The 12,330-nt window shown below is 34.3% G+C and overlaps 1 protein-coding gene across 4 annotated transcripts in view; it reads left to right on the top strand.

Annotated features, from left to right (window-relative positions):
- The window catches only part of CALCRL (calcitonin receptor like receptor), a 132,560-nt gene that overhangs the window by 25,360 nt on the left and 94,870 nt on the right, over positions 1-12,330 (top strand). Inside the window, exon 3 of one of the 4 annotated variants that reach the window (XM_055571980.1) lies at positions 5,383-5,470. The exons of the other annotated variants lie outside the window; for them this stretch is intronic. The gene's annotated coding sequence lies outside the window, so the exon portion shown is untranslated. The remainder of the gene's footprint in view (positions 1-5,382; positions 5,471-12,330) is intronic. 4 annotated transcript variants of the gene reach the window in all.

Genomic DNA, 12,330 nt, shown 5'->3' on the forward strand with positions numbered 1-12,330 from the left:
CTGTAGTTTCATACCAGATAAAATATTAATTATGTGATTATTATTATACCTCACATCCTCCTTCCTGACAAAATTAAAGTAGCTTTCCTGTCCTCACTTATTTTTAGACTGCGAAGTATTTAACAATTCAGTAATGCATCATCTCAATAAACTATAATAGCATTAATGAAAAATAAAGGCTAGTGAATTATTTTATCTTAAATTCAAAGCTGAGTGAATTAATTCCTTACTCTAACTTTAAATTCCCAAGTCATTTTGTTGGACCAAAAATAGCCCCTCTATAACTATTCTTTGTCCTACAGTGTGTCTTTGGGAACTCATCATTGTTGTTCTATCCTTTTATGTGTCAGCTTCCTTTGCACATTGAATCTCGTATGACTCACAGTTCCTTAGAGCATGGTGTGAATGCTTGAAATGCCTACTTATAACTGACAGTTGACTTTTTTCTTCCTGAACTTTTTTATGTGAAGTGGTGCCAGATCAATTTTTTAAAGCCCCAATTTTGCTTATTGAAGACATATAAGAAAGAGCATAAAATGAAAGAAGATTCACTTACTGGGCAAAAACTGACTTTAACTTCCACTATCTGTGAGTACCAGTCATCCTCATATGGAAGTTAAGAGGATTACCCTTTCTTTTCTGTCTTTCCAACTTATAAATTCTAACATATATTGGCTAGTTTGAAGGAGATAATTTGGAAATGACTTGAAAATGAAAGGTCTGAATTTGAACTGCATTCTCTTCATTAAATTGATCTCTGACTTGCAGTGTATTGGTGAGATTTTTTTGTGAGACACAAAAAGCCCTGATAGTAATTTTTAAACTTTTATTTCTAGCATGGAGAGTTTAAGGTGGATATGTATTTAAATTCTAGCAAGAAAGAGTTTGAAAAAATGATCTCTAGAAAGATTAAAAAATATAACTGAGAACCAGTTTGCTATCGTATTATTTTGACTCACATGCAGTTTAACTTTAGCCTAATACAAGAAGCCCAGAAATAAGACTTAAGAAAGAAAACTCCTAGTCTTAGCTCATCTGCCTCTGCTGTGGGATATGAGGCAAATCACCAAACATTCCTGAACTCCGAACTTCTAAATCTATAATATGAACAGGTTATACTGTGAGACATCCAGGTCCATTTCAGCTCTGAAATTCTGGGTCCTCTAACTGTAATCACTCTGAATTAAAGACAGGAGCTGGAAATAAAATATCATTTGAAGTTCTTTGTAATCAATAATGTGATTTGTAATAGCTCAGTTCTTCTAACTCCAAATATTGTTTCATTTCTTTATTTACATAATCATTCTGTAGACTCTGAAACTTGACAAATAGGTAAGAGGTAAGAAAGAGAAAAAAAACAAGGAGAATGTCTCTGGCTAGGCTGAATTTTGGCAACAGAAGGATGCATTTCTATTAATCACTAAAATTGTATATTCTTACTGAAAATTCTCTTTGACTGCATGGTAGTAAAAATATTAACTTTTAAATTTATAATAATGTAATAGATCCATTTTCATATTTAAATCTTAAACCAGTTGAAACTGAATCTCACATACAAATTTTTTCCCAAAACTGATGGACAGTTGTAGCAATGCTTTTTATCAAATAATGTATCCATTCTATTACTGATTTAAAACATAATTAAATTGTTCTATTTGCTAAGTGATATTAACAAACTGGTTTGGATTCTAGGGTCTATTTGTCTTATCATTGGTTTTTGTTTAACTGACCTTTAAAATTATTCATTACCTTGATTGCATTACATTTATACATCATTTGGGGGAAAATTAAGCATCTCTATACATTTTAGTTTTATATACATTAATAAAAATGTCTCTTTAATAGAAATAATTTTATGTCCATGAAATAATTATATACCTTCTTCAATGGCTCTTCAGGCAGGAGTAATGCCTGGTTCTTAACGATCAGAGTGTACTTTTACACAGAATAATGTGAAAGTTTTCTTAGCAAATATTATGAATAGGTCAGAGAATCAAGAGAGAGTCAGGTTGATTAGAACAGTGAGAACTAAATTAAGGTAAATTTACAAAAAAAAAAAAAAAAAGGGTATTGGTATTCCACTAATGAAACAAATTATAGGACTTTAAACTCAAATAAGACACTTTCAGGACCCTGGATTTAACTTTGTATTTATGATCTGGTGTTTTTTTAAAGAGAAAATTTATAAGCACATTGGTTTTCTCTAATCCAAGACCATAGCGGGTAAGTCCCCAAGTTGTCAGTGATTTGGTTACTACATCTTACACCAGGAGCAAAGGAGCCACTGGTGTGTAATTCAAGAGGCTGGCCACTAGGGCTGGTGCATTGTGGAGCATATCTCTCCTAGCTAAGCTTTTGACTTTGCATGTCACATAAATAGATTGGAGTTTTGTCTCCCTATCTGTAAAATAGGAGATTAAATCTGAGAAAAAGAAAAATAAACTCTAAGATTCTCCTTAATTCTAACTCTTCTTTCACTTTGGCTCTTGGCTTAATCATCATCTCCAAAGGGTACATTTTACATTCTACTTTTGTCCTTTAATTTGTTATGTCTGTCTTTCTTGTCCCTGAGCTACATTAAATAAGCATTTGTAAAGAGCTATTTTAAACCTCTGTGTATTACACCTTATAGTGCCTGTAAACTCAGCTAAGTGTATTACAAATTGTATTAGAATGTTCCCCCCAAATTATATATTTAGTGATTAAATTACTCATGTAGATCAACTTCATGCATAATTGTCTTACCATTCCTTGAAAAATGAATAGCACACTGTCTTATTGCTCAGAGTTAAAAACAGGTAAACTAGGGGACATCATTGTTGTAGAAGATGTAATTGATGACCTCTTACAAAGAATAGGTATAAAAACATATAGCATATATTTTAAGTGTAATTTTTTAAAGAGTTAAAAGATGCAATTTTTTAATAGTTGGAATATCCAAAAAAATACCAATTCTTATCTTTCTGTATAATTAGCTGTGTTTCCAATAAAAATCGTTCAAATAAAAATTATGGATTCAACAAAATGAGTTTAGCACAACTGACGAGGAACATTTGCTATATATACTTGTCATTTATGTTAGCTTACATATCTCATATGCAAAATAAAGCATGAACCTAAGTGTAATACACCTCTTCAATAATTCAGTATTGTTCTTGATCCAGTGACTTGGGGGTCTCATTTTCAGTGCCAAAAAATCTACAAGTATTCTAAACTGTAAGAGATTTCCATATTATAATGCGTCCTATAAATGGTGGTATTCTTTGAAAATACACTTCTCTGAAATCTCCTTCTTAGCTTACTTTTAATCATACTCTATTTTAGTGCATAAAGCTGTCCTCTTTTGTATTGATCCCCAAAGTATTTCTTTTTTTGATCTCTATAAAAAATTCCAGACACAGAAATTGTTTTGCATGTAGTAGACTGCATTGAATATTTTCATACGAAATATTCAGGAGAGATTCACATATTAGCAATGTAAACAATTTAAGATCAAGTGGTAGACATCGTCATTTATAAAGATCACTTGGTTTTCCCAATATCTTATCTATTTCCAGCCTCTCCATCTTTCTGGATCCTCTCTCTTCCTCTTTATCACTCATTTCCCTGCTTCCTTTATAGGAGTGAAAATAATACACTTTCTAACATTGATTCATGGAGAGGAGATTTTTCTTTTTATATTTAAGCAATTGCAAATGTTTGTTTTTATGTATCTGTTCTATCATATGTTATTTTTGATGTATTTTACATACAAAAAATAGTTCCTTCAGTAAGAGAAATTCTGGTATCAATGTTAATGGTAATTATGTAATGAATTATGATAATCTATTTATAATGACAATTATTTAACATTTAATAGGTAAAAGTAAGTTGTCATTGAAGTTTAATGGGAACCAAATTATATGCAGACTTATTTGATGGCTCAGTGGACAAAGAATCCGCCTGCAATGCGGGAGACACAGGAGAAGAAGCAAGTTCCATCCTTGGATCAGGAATATCCCCTGGAGGAGGGCATGTCAACCGAAAGAGTCACAGAGTCTGAAACCACTGAGCGACTAAGCGCAGCACAGCACCTGTTACATGTAGTGGGCATGCATGCTTCGTCGCTTCAATCGTGTTTGACACTTTATGACCCCATGGACTGCAGCCCACCAGGCTCCTCTGTCCATGGGATTCTCCAGGCAAGAATAATGGAGTGGGTTGCCATATCCTCCTCCAGGGAAATTTACTGACCCAAGAATTGAACCCACAGCTCTGAAGTCTCCTGAATTGGCAGGTGGGTTCTTTACCACTAGTGCCAGCTGGGAAGCCCTTTATGTAGTGTAGATACTATAAGCTTTCATACATTTACCTGTTTATTCCTGTTCACATTTGCTTTACATTAAATTATAATTTGTTTTATTCATTTTTCTGACTACAGTGCTCAGCCTAATAGTTTTCAAATGCAATGCATTTTTATTTTTGGTAAGATTGCATTTTTTTTGTTTCATATGTCTTATACTTTAGATCAATGATCCAAACTGGCTTATGAATATACCTAAGGAGTAGGCAGAAAATGCTTGTTGTATAGAGATCAATTTCCAGATCCAAAATTCCTAAGGTCTAAGTTGCCAGCCAGTCACCCTTTCCACTTTTTCTTTCATAGTTTTCCTTTTACTTCTTTACACACACACATACTATTTCACCCTTCTGAGTCTCACTATTAATATTATACAAAGTATTTCTGCAGGACATAACAATCTCCGAGGCCATAAAAATGAGTACAGAAACAACAGATACACTGATGTTTGCCAAACCTTTTTTGAAAGTACACATGGCCTCTCTACTTTCTTCATCTCATCTGATATATTTCTAACAAAATTTACTTTGTGTTTAAAATTATGTATCAAATTTTGTAATGAATTTATTATGTTCTGATCTAGAGTATAAAGTCTAGAGGCAAACTCTTTGGTTCAAACCCTGAATCAAATAGTTTTTTTAATCACTTGGTTAAATTAATAAATCTACTTGTGCCTCAGTTTCCACATAGGTAAACCTGGGATAAACAGTACCTATTATATATATATTTTTAATAATGTGATCATAAAGATTGAAAAGGTAAATATTACATTTTTATGTATTATAAATTGGTCATCATCTATTATGTATCATTGATGTTTCCAGACTTGGTGGTCACTATCTATAAGAACTGATAGAAGTTTCTGCAAAAGTGAAAGTCTTAGTCACTCAGTCATGTCTGACTCTGCAACCCCGTGGACTGTAGCCTTCCTGGCTCCTCTGTCTATGGAATTCTCCAGGCAAGAATACTGGCGTGAATAGCCATTCCCTTCTCCAGGGGATCTTCCTGACCCAGGGATTGAAATCGCATCTCTTGCACTGCAGGCGGAATCTTTACCATTGGAGCCACCGGGAAAGCACGATAGAAGTAGAGGTGGAAACATTTAGTGCTTAGATCATGGCTTGGAATTGAGTAAGTCTTGTGTGAGCTACTATCATCAACATCACCATCATTATTATTATTCTAATAAAATTGTAATGGTCAAGCAATTGAGAAGGATTTTTAAAACACTCATTCAAACGGGTAAGTTTTTTAATGAAATTTCAACCTAGGTATATGTTTTGTTGCATAAAATAGTTCGGTCAGGGAAGACTTCATTGAAAATTTTCCAAGGAAAAGTTTGCATAGCAACCATGCGAATGCTTCACAGGAAAAGGAAGATGCTGCGAGATGATAGCGTTTAAGTCTCACTTGCTCACTCAGTGACCTGCTTCTTCCTCCCTCCATCTTCCTTGCTCCACTCCGTCTTTACACGTACTGTTTCTCTCTTATGACTTTTCCTGGTTCTCCTGTAATGTAGTCGCTTAAAAGAATTGGAAAACTAAAAAAATATATTTCAATAGAATACAATTCTGTAAGCAAAAGGTGGATAGTGGAGTGGAATATGATGTCAAGGAGATTAAGAAATTTCCAGCTGTCAAGAGAACACTCATTTCTCTACAAGTGATTGTGTAGGTATTAAATTGTTCTTGCATTTATATTTCATTGAAAATAATATAGCAGTTATAGTTTAAAATATCAACATTTAAAATGTGCCAAATATTACACTTTGCAAATGATCTAGTAACTTAAATGGATGAAGTTTTAAAATTACTTTAGAAATAGCATCAACAGAAAAGTTAGAAGAACACTTGCACTAGATTGACATGTTTAGTTCATCTTTGCATTCCCTTTTCCATGAAAAGTACACTTAAAATAAGTTTACTAATAAATATGCATATAACATTTTATTATGAAAATATGATGAATTATAATATCATACCTTTCATTGTAGCATGGAGTTGTAACCAAAACAACTAACCTCATGTTCTTAACTTGACATAATTACAGGAGGATGTGTTGGATCTGGGATAAGGTGATGAGATATTACATGTATCACATGGAAAAGAGCTCTTGATGCTGTTAGTAAGAAAATAAATATAAGGCTTTGCAAATAGTGGGTTAGAAGATACCATAAGGGTTTCTCTTTTGTCATTAAGGATAATAAATTATAAGGAGATTAAGAAAGATCCTTTGCAACTGGAGCCTTTACTTCTACATATAATAATTTATATTTGTAGTTTAGGATAAATAAATAGCTTACATTTATTTATTGATAATGAAGAATATTATGCATTTCCAAAAACGAAAGAGCTTGTCATTAGATGTGGAAAAACCCTAGTCTTTTTCCAAGATGCAATAATCCATTAAAAAAACAATCAGTTGAACAAAGAGTACCTATCTTGAAAGAGGTTTTTTTCATATCAAGAAAGCTCATTTAGTGGGATAGATCTATACTTACAATTAAGAATCAAACTCCTCAGAACTCAGCAGAGTTCATTAGACTCCAGATTAATTCTAATAGTCATTACGGTGTGGATTTCCCCTCTGTAGGAAAACCCCAAATTAAAAAAAAAAAAAAAAGCACCCTTCTCCCCTAATAGAAAGCCCTGTTTCTTTTCTTTAGATACTTTATTATTGTTTCATTTTGTCTTCTATCCTATCTCCCAAGTCCTCCTTAATCTTCTTTTCAAAGCAAGTTAATCTTTTTATGGAATAGATTGGTTTTGATAAAATTTTCCCTCTTCCCAAATTATGCAGACCCAAGCATGAACACATCAAAGTGAAATTTCCAATGAGCCTATGCCACAGTTCATTTATACCTGTCAGGATTATACTTTTGCTAGTTTTTAACTTCAAGCCAGTTTTTCCTAAATTGCCCATTTTTATAACGTTCCCAGATTATCTAATTTTCTGTCTATATTAACCTGTCAGTCACAATATACTTAAAAATGGCCAGAGGGGCAAGTCTTGGGTTTCCCTGGTGGTTCAGCAGTAACAAATCTGCCTGTAATGCAGGAGACCTGGGTTCAATCCCTGGATCAGGAAGATCCCCTGGAGGAGGGCATGGTACAACCCACTCTTGTACTCTTGCCTAGAAAATTCCATGGACAGAGGAGCCTGACAAGGCGGCAGATCATAGGGTTGCAAAGGGTCAGACATGATTGAAATGACTCAGCAGCAGCAACGGGACAAGCCTTTCCACTGTGTGGCGTGTTTGCTTAAAGTCTTGCTAATATACTTAATGTTATATTATTTATATTTTCTACTAGTTATTGAAAATAAATGAAAACACATTTTCATTTATTGACTTCTGTTTAAGTGACCTAAAGTAACGGAGAAATGCCCAGCACCTAGAAAGAATAAAGGGTGTGGCCTAGGAGGAAAACACAGTCATTTACTGTATTTTACAGGAAGTTCCTGCTGTGACTAAAAGTTCTTTGCTCTCTCGGAGACTAGATATAAGACAAAGGGAAATGCAACACAGATAACTGGTAGCCTTTAATCTGTTGAATCTAAATATGTCTGCCAGTGAGAAACAGATCCTGGATTTAGGGAAAATGAGTGCTGTGATTTAATGAGTCTGGGAAGTAGACCTGGCAACAATAACTCAAGAAAGCCTTTAGATGTACTTTTACTGTTTTAGGCTGTTTTAGAGAAAACAAACCCTCCAGGTGAAAGTTCAACACTTCTCTGTCAAATGTTTTTCTGTATGACACCGAATAGCACCTGAGGTAAGAGAAATTCCAGTAAACAGTAACTATCAACTGCCAAAGGTAAAAATGACCTCACTGGGCATATCCACATCTTTTAAATCAAATTTGGCTGCACTTTTAATTAGACTTTAAGCAAGAGACCTGCCTATCTATAAGTACAAATCATGGCCATGCTGAATTTATTATTCTTTATTATCTCACATATAAATTTGTTTTTCACATTTACTACTATATAATTAGTAACAAATTAACTTTAAATCATTTGGGATTCCATTTTATACAGTGTGCCTATCTTAGTTACATATTTCTGGAAAAGTTTATTATTCCCTATTTTCTATCAATTTTTTCCAAAGCCTTTGGATGTTAAATAAAGGATCCTGTGACACAAAGACTGCCATATCACTAGAAACACTAATGCATGCATACATATAAAACCACAAAATACTTTAGAATGTAGTTTACTATCAAAAGAGCAAGTTTTCTGAACCCTAGCAGACCTTAGAATTTATCTTTCAGCGAAATCATAAATATATTCCTCAACATATCCTATTAAGATAGTTTCTGTGTTTCCTTTACTGGGGGAAAATGACACTGTATGCTTTTATAAATTCTCATATTCTACCTGGTATTTCATAGAATATTTGGTGGAATTGTACATGAATATACACAAACATATATACATACATACATGTAGCTTGAAACACATTAGCTGAAATTCAAATATATTCTGAGGGAAAAAACATGCAATAAATATAAAGACAAACAAGTGTGTTTGTTTATAAAGACATATTAAATTAAAAAGAATAAGACTAAATTTTTGGTTCAAATTTTCTAGTGCCTAGTTTGAAAAGGTATGTACTTGTAACCAGAACAACTCTCTAACACTCTATTATTAATTCTATCATTCTCTCTTACTGTTTTGAAGTTTAACTGCATCTTCAAAAATTTTCAATAGTGAGCAGGGAAGAGTTATTGTTTTCTCTTACAAGTCCCAACTAAATATAATATAAATTGTAATTTCTATTCTCTCTGTTATAGATCTGATGCTTGGAAATCTTTTGGGCCATTTCTGAGCACAGAGCTTTAAGCAGTCCTATATTCAGTTTTCTAATGATTTATAGCTTTGTAGGACTCCAGTTTAGTTCAATTGCTCAGTTGTGTCCGACTCTTTGTGACCCCACCAACGGCAGCATTCCAGGCCTCCACGTCCGTCACCAACTCCCAGAGCTTTCTCAAACTCATATCCATCAGGTCGGTGATGCCATCCAACCATCTCATCCAATGTCGTGCCTTTCTCCTCCTGCCTTCAATCTTTCCCAGCTTCAGACTCTTTTCTAATGAGTCAGTTCTTCATATCGGATGGCCAAAGTTTTGAAGTTTCAGCTTCAGCATCAGTCCTTTCAATGAATACTCAGAACTGATCTCCTTTAGGATGGACTGGTTGGCTCACCTTGCAGTCCAAGGGACTCTCAAGAGTCTTTTCCAACATCACAGTTCAAAAGCATCAATTCTTCAGCAGTCAGCTTTATTTATAGTCCAACTCTCACGTCCATACATGACCACTGGAAAAACCATAGCCTTGACTAGATGGAACTTTGTTGATAAGTTAAACTTTGTTGAACTAATGTGTCTGCTTTTTAACATGCTGTCTAGGTTAGTCATAACTTTCCTTCCAAGGAGTAAGCGTCTTTTAATTTCATGGCTGCAATCACCATCTGCAGTGATTTTGGAGCTCAGAAAAATAAAGTCAGCCACTGTTTTCATTGTTTCCCCATCTATTTGCCATGAAGTTATGGGACCAGTTGCCATGATCTTAGTTTTCTGAATGTTGAGTTTTAAACCAACATTTTTCACTCTCCCCTTTCACTTTCCTCAAGAGGCCCTTTAGTTCTTCTTCACTTTCTGCCATAAGGGTGGTGTCATCTGCATATCTGAGGTTATTGATATTTCTCTTGGCAATCTTGATTCCAGCTTGTGCTTCCTCCAGCCCAGCATTTCTCATGATGTACTCTGCATATAAGTTAAATAAGCACAGTGACGATATACAGCCTTGACATACTCCTTTTCCTATTTGGAACCAGTCTGAGGTTATTGATATTTCTCCCAGCAATCTTGATTCCAGCTTGTGCTTCATCCAGGCCGGCATTTCCAAGATGTACTCTGTATATAAGTTAAATAAGCAGGGTGACAATATAAAGCCTTGAAATACTCCTTTCCTGATTTGGAACCAGTCTGTTGTTCCATGTCCAGTTCTAACTGTTGCTTCCTGACCTGCATATAGGTTTCTCAAGAGGCAGGTCAGGTGGTCTGGTATTCCCATCTCCTTCAGAATTTTCCACAGTTTGTTGTGATCTACACAGTTGAAGACTTTGGCATAACTAATAAAGCAGAAGTAGATGGTTTTCTAGAATTCTCTTGCTTTTTCTATGATCCAATGGATGTTGGCAATTTGATCTGTGGTTTCCTCTGCCTTTTCTAAATCTAGCTTGAAAATCTGGAAATTCATGGTTCACGTATCGTTGAAGCCTGGCTTGGAGAATTTTGAGCATTACTTTGCTTGCCTGTGAGATGAGTGCAATTTTGCAGTAGTTTGAGTATTCTTTGGCATTGCCCTTCTTTGGGATTGGAATGAAAACTAACCTTTTCCAGTCCTGTGGCCACTGCTGAGTTTTCCAAATTTGCTGGCATATTGAATGTGGCATTTTCACAGCATCATCTTTTAGGATTAAAATAGCTCAACTGGGATTCCATCACCTTCACTAGTTTGTTCTTAGTGATGCTTCCTAAGGCCCATTTAACTTTTCATTCCAGGATGTCTGACTCTAGGTGAGTGATCACACCATCATGATTGTCTGGGTCATGAAGATCTTTTTTGTACAGTTCTTCTGTGTATTCTTGCCACCTCTTAATATCTTCTGCTTCTGTTAGGTCCATACCATTTCTGTCCTTTATTGAGCCAATCTTTGCATGAAATGTTCCCTTAATATCTCTAATTTTCTTGAAGAGATCTCTAGTCTTTGCTATTCTATTGCTTTCCTCTATTTCTTTGCATTGATCACTGAGGAAGGCTTTCTTATCTCGCCTTGCTATTCTTTGTAGGACTAGATGGATCCTTATAGTTTTTTGATACAACTGATTATTTTTAAATGAAAAACTGAGAAGCAGGCAAATAAAAAGGCTGATTAAAAGAAAAAAAATAGTAATCTGTTGTCACAGAGTTAGTATGCATTTTTCTTTAAAACATTTGTGCTGACTATTCTATCAAATGCCCTCAAACTACCTCTGCCCATGTCCCTTTTATCTATAAGCAACACTTAATTCTTGGTATAAATTTAATTTTTCCTCATATTCTTCTGGACAACTTCTTTTATGTTTAACTTGGAAATTAACAAAGCATTTTTTTTGCTATTTACTCCAAGATCATTGCTATTGTTCACAGGTTTGAAAAATCTTCTTTCATGATGCCCTAAAACATGTTGTCACATACTTTTAAATCCAGACTTCAAAAAACTACTCCACTTTGGCCTATCCATTGTCCATTGACCAATGGACCATTGTCCATTGTCCATGACCTATCCATTGTCCATTAACTGGGATCACCTAACATGCTGATGTATATTAAATTTTCAGTGTAGCTATTGCTACAAAATCTCTCATGTAGTTTCAGTGCAAACCTGATCAAATAAATAGTATAATTGATATTTCTATTTAAAAAAAAAATTGGTTCTATCAAATGTTTCTGAAATTGCTCTTCAAATCCTGATATGTTGATGGTAGGGGACACACATGTGCTTAGAGTCTTCGTATCCACTTTGTCTATAGGCCACTATCTGAGTCACTAGGGAAGCCTCCTGTTGAAAGGAGATCTCTCAATTGCCATTTTATTTTACTTTTCTCTTTTTGTATAGTAAGTTGGCCCTTATTTAGCCCCAAGGCCTTAAGAAATTGAGTAAGCAATAAGTATTTACCTTGAAAAAAGATTGAGAAAATACATAATTTATTACACAAGTTGAAGGTGGATGTTTTAGCAAGAGTATCATTCAAACACTGATGAAGTAGATAAAAACAAAGATAATGCTCACCTTGTTCACTAAATATAATTCTTTTGAGTCATTGATTTTTAAATTTGCTTGAAATGACATGCAAATACATTAGTCTAAAAATAATAATTTGCAACTGAAATCTCAATAATAAAGATCATTTGATCACTTGTGTGTATAATTGGGTGTTCATACT

This window comes from Bubalus kerabau, chromosome 3 (assembly GCF_029407905.1).
Source record: "Bubalus kerabau isolate K-KA32 ecotype Philippines breed swamp buffalo chromosome 3, PCC_UOA_SB_1v2, whole genome shotgun sequence".
Classification (NCBI taxonomy): domain Eukaryota; kingdom Metazoa; phylum Chordata; class Mammalia; order Artiodactyla; family Bovidae; genus Bubalus; species Bubalus kerabau.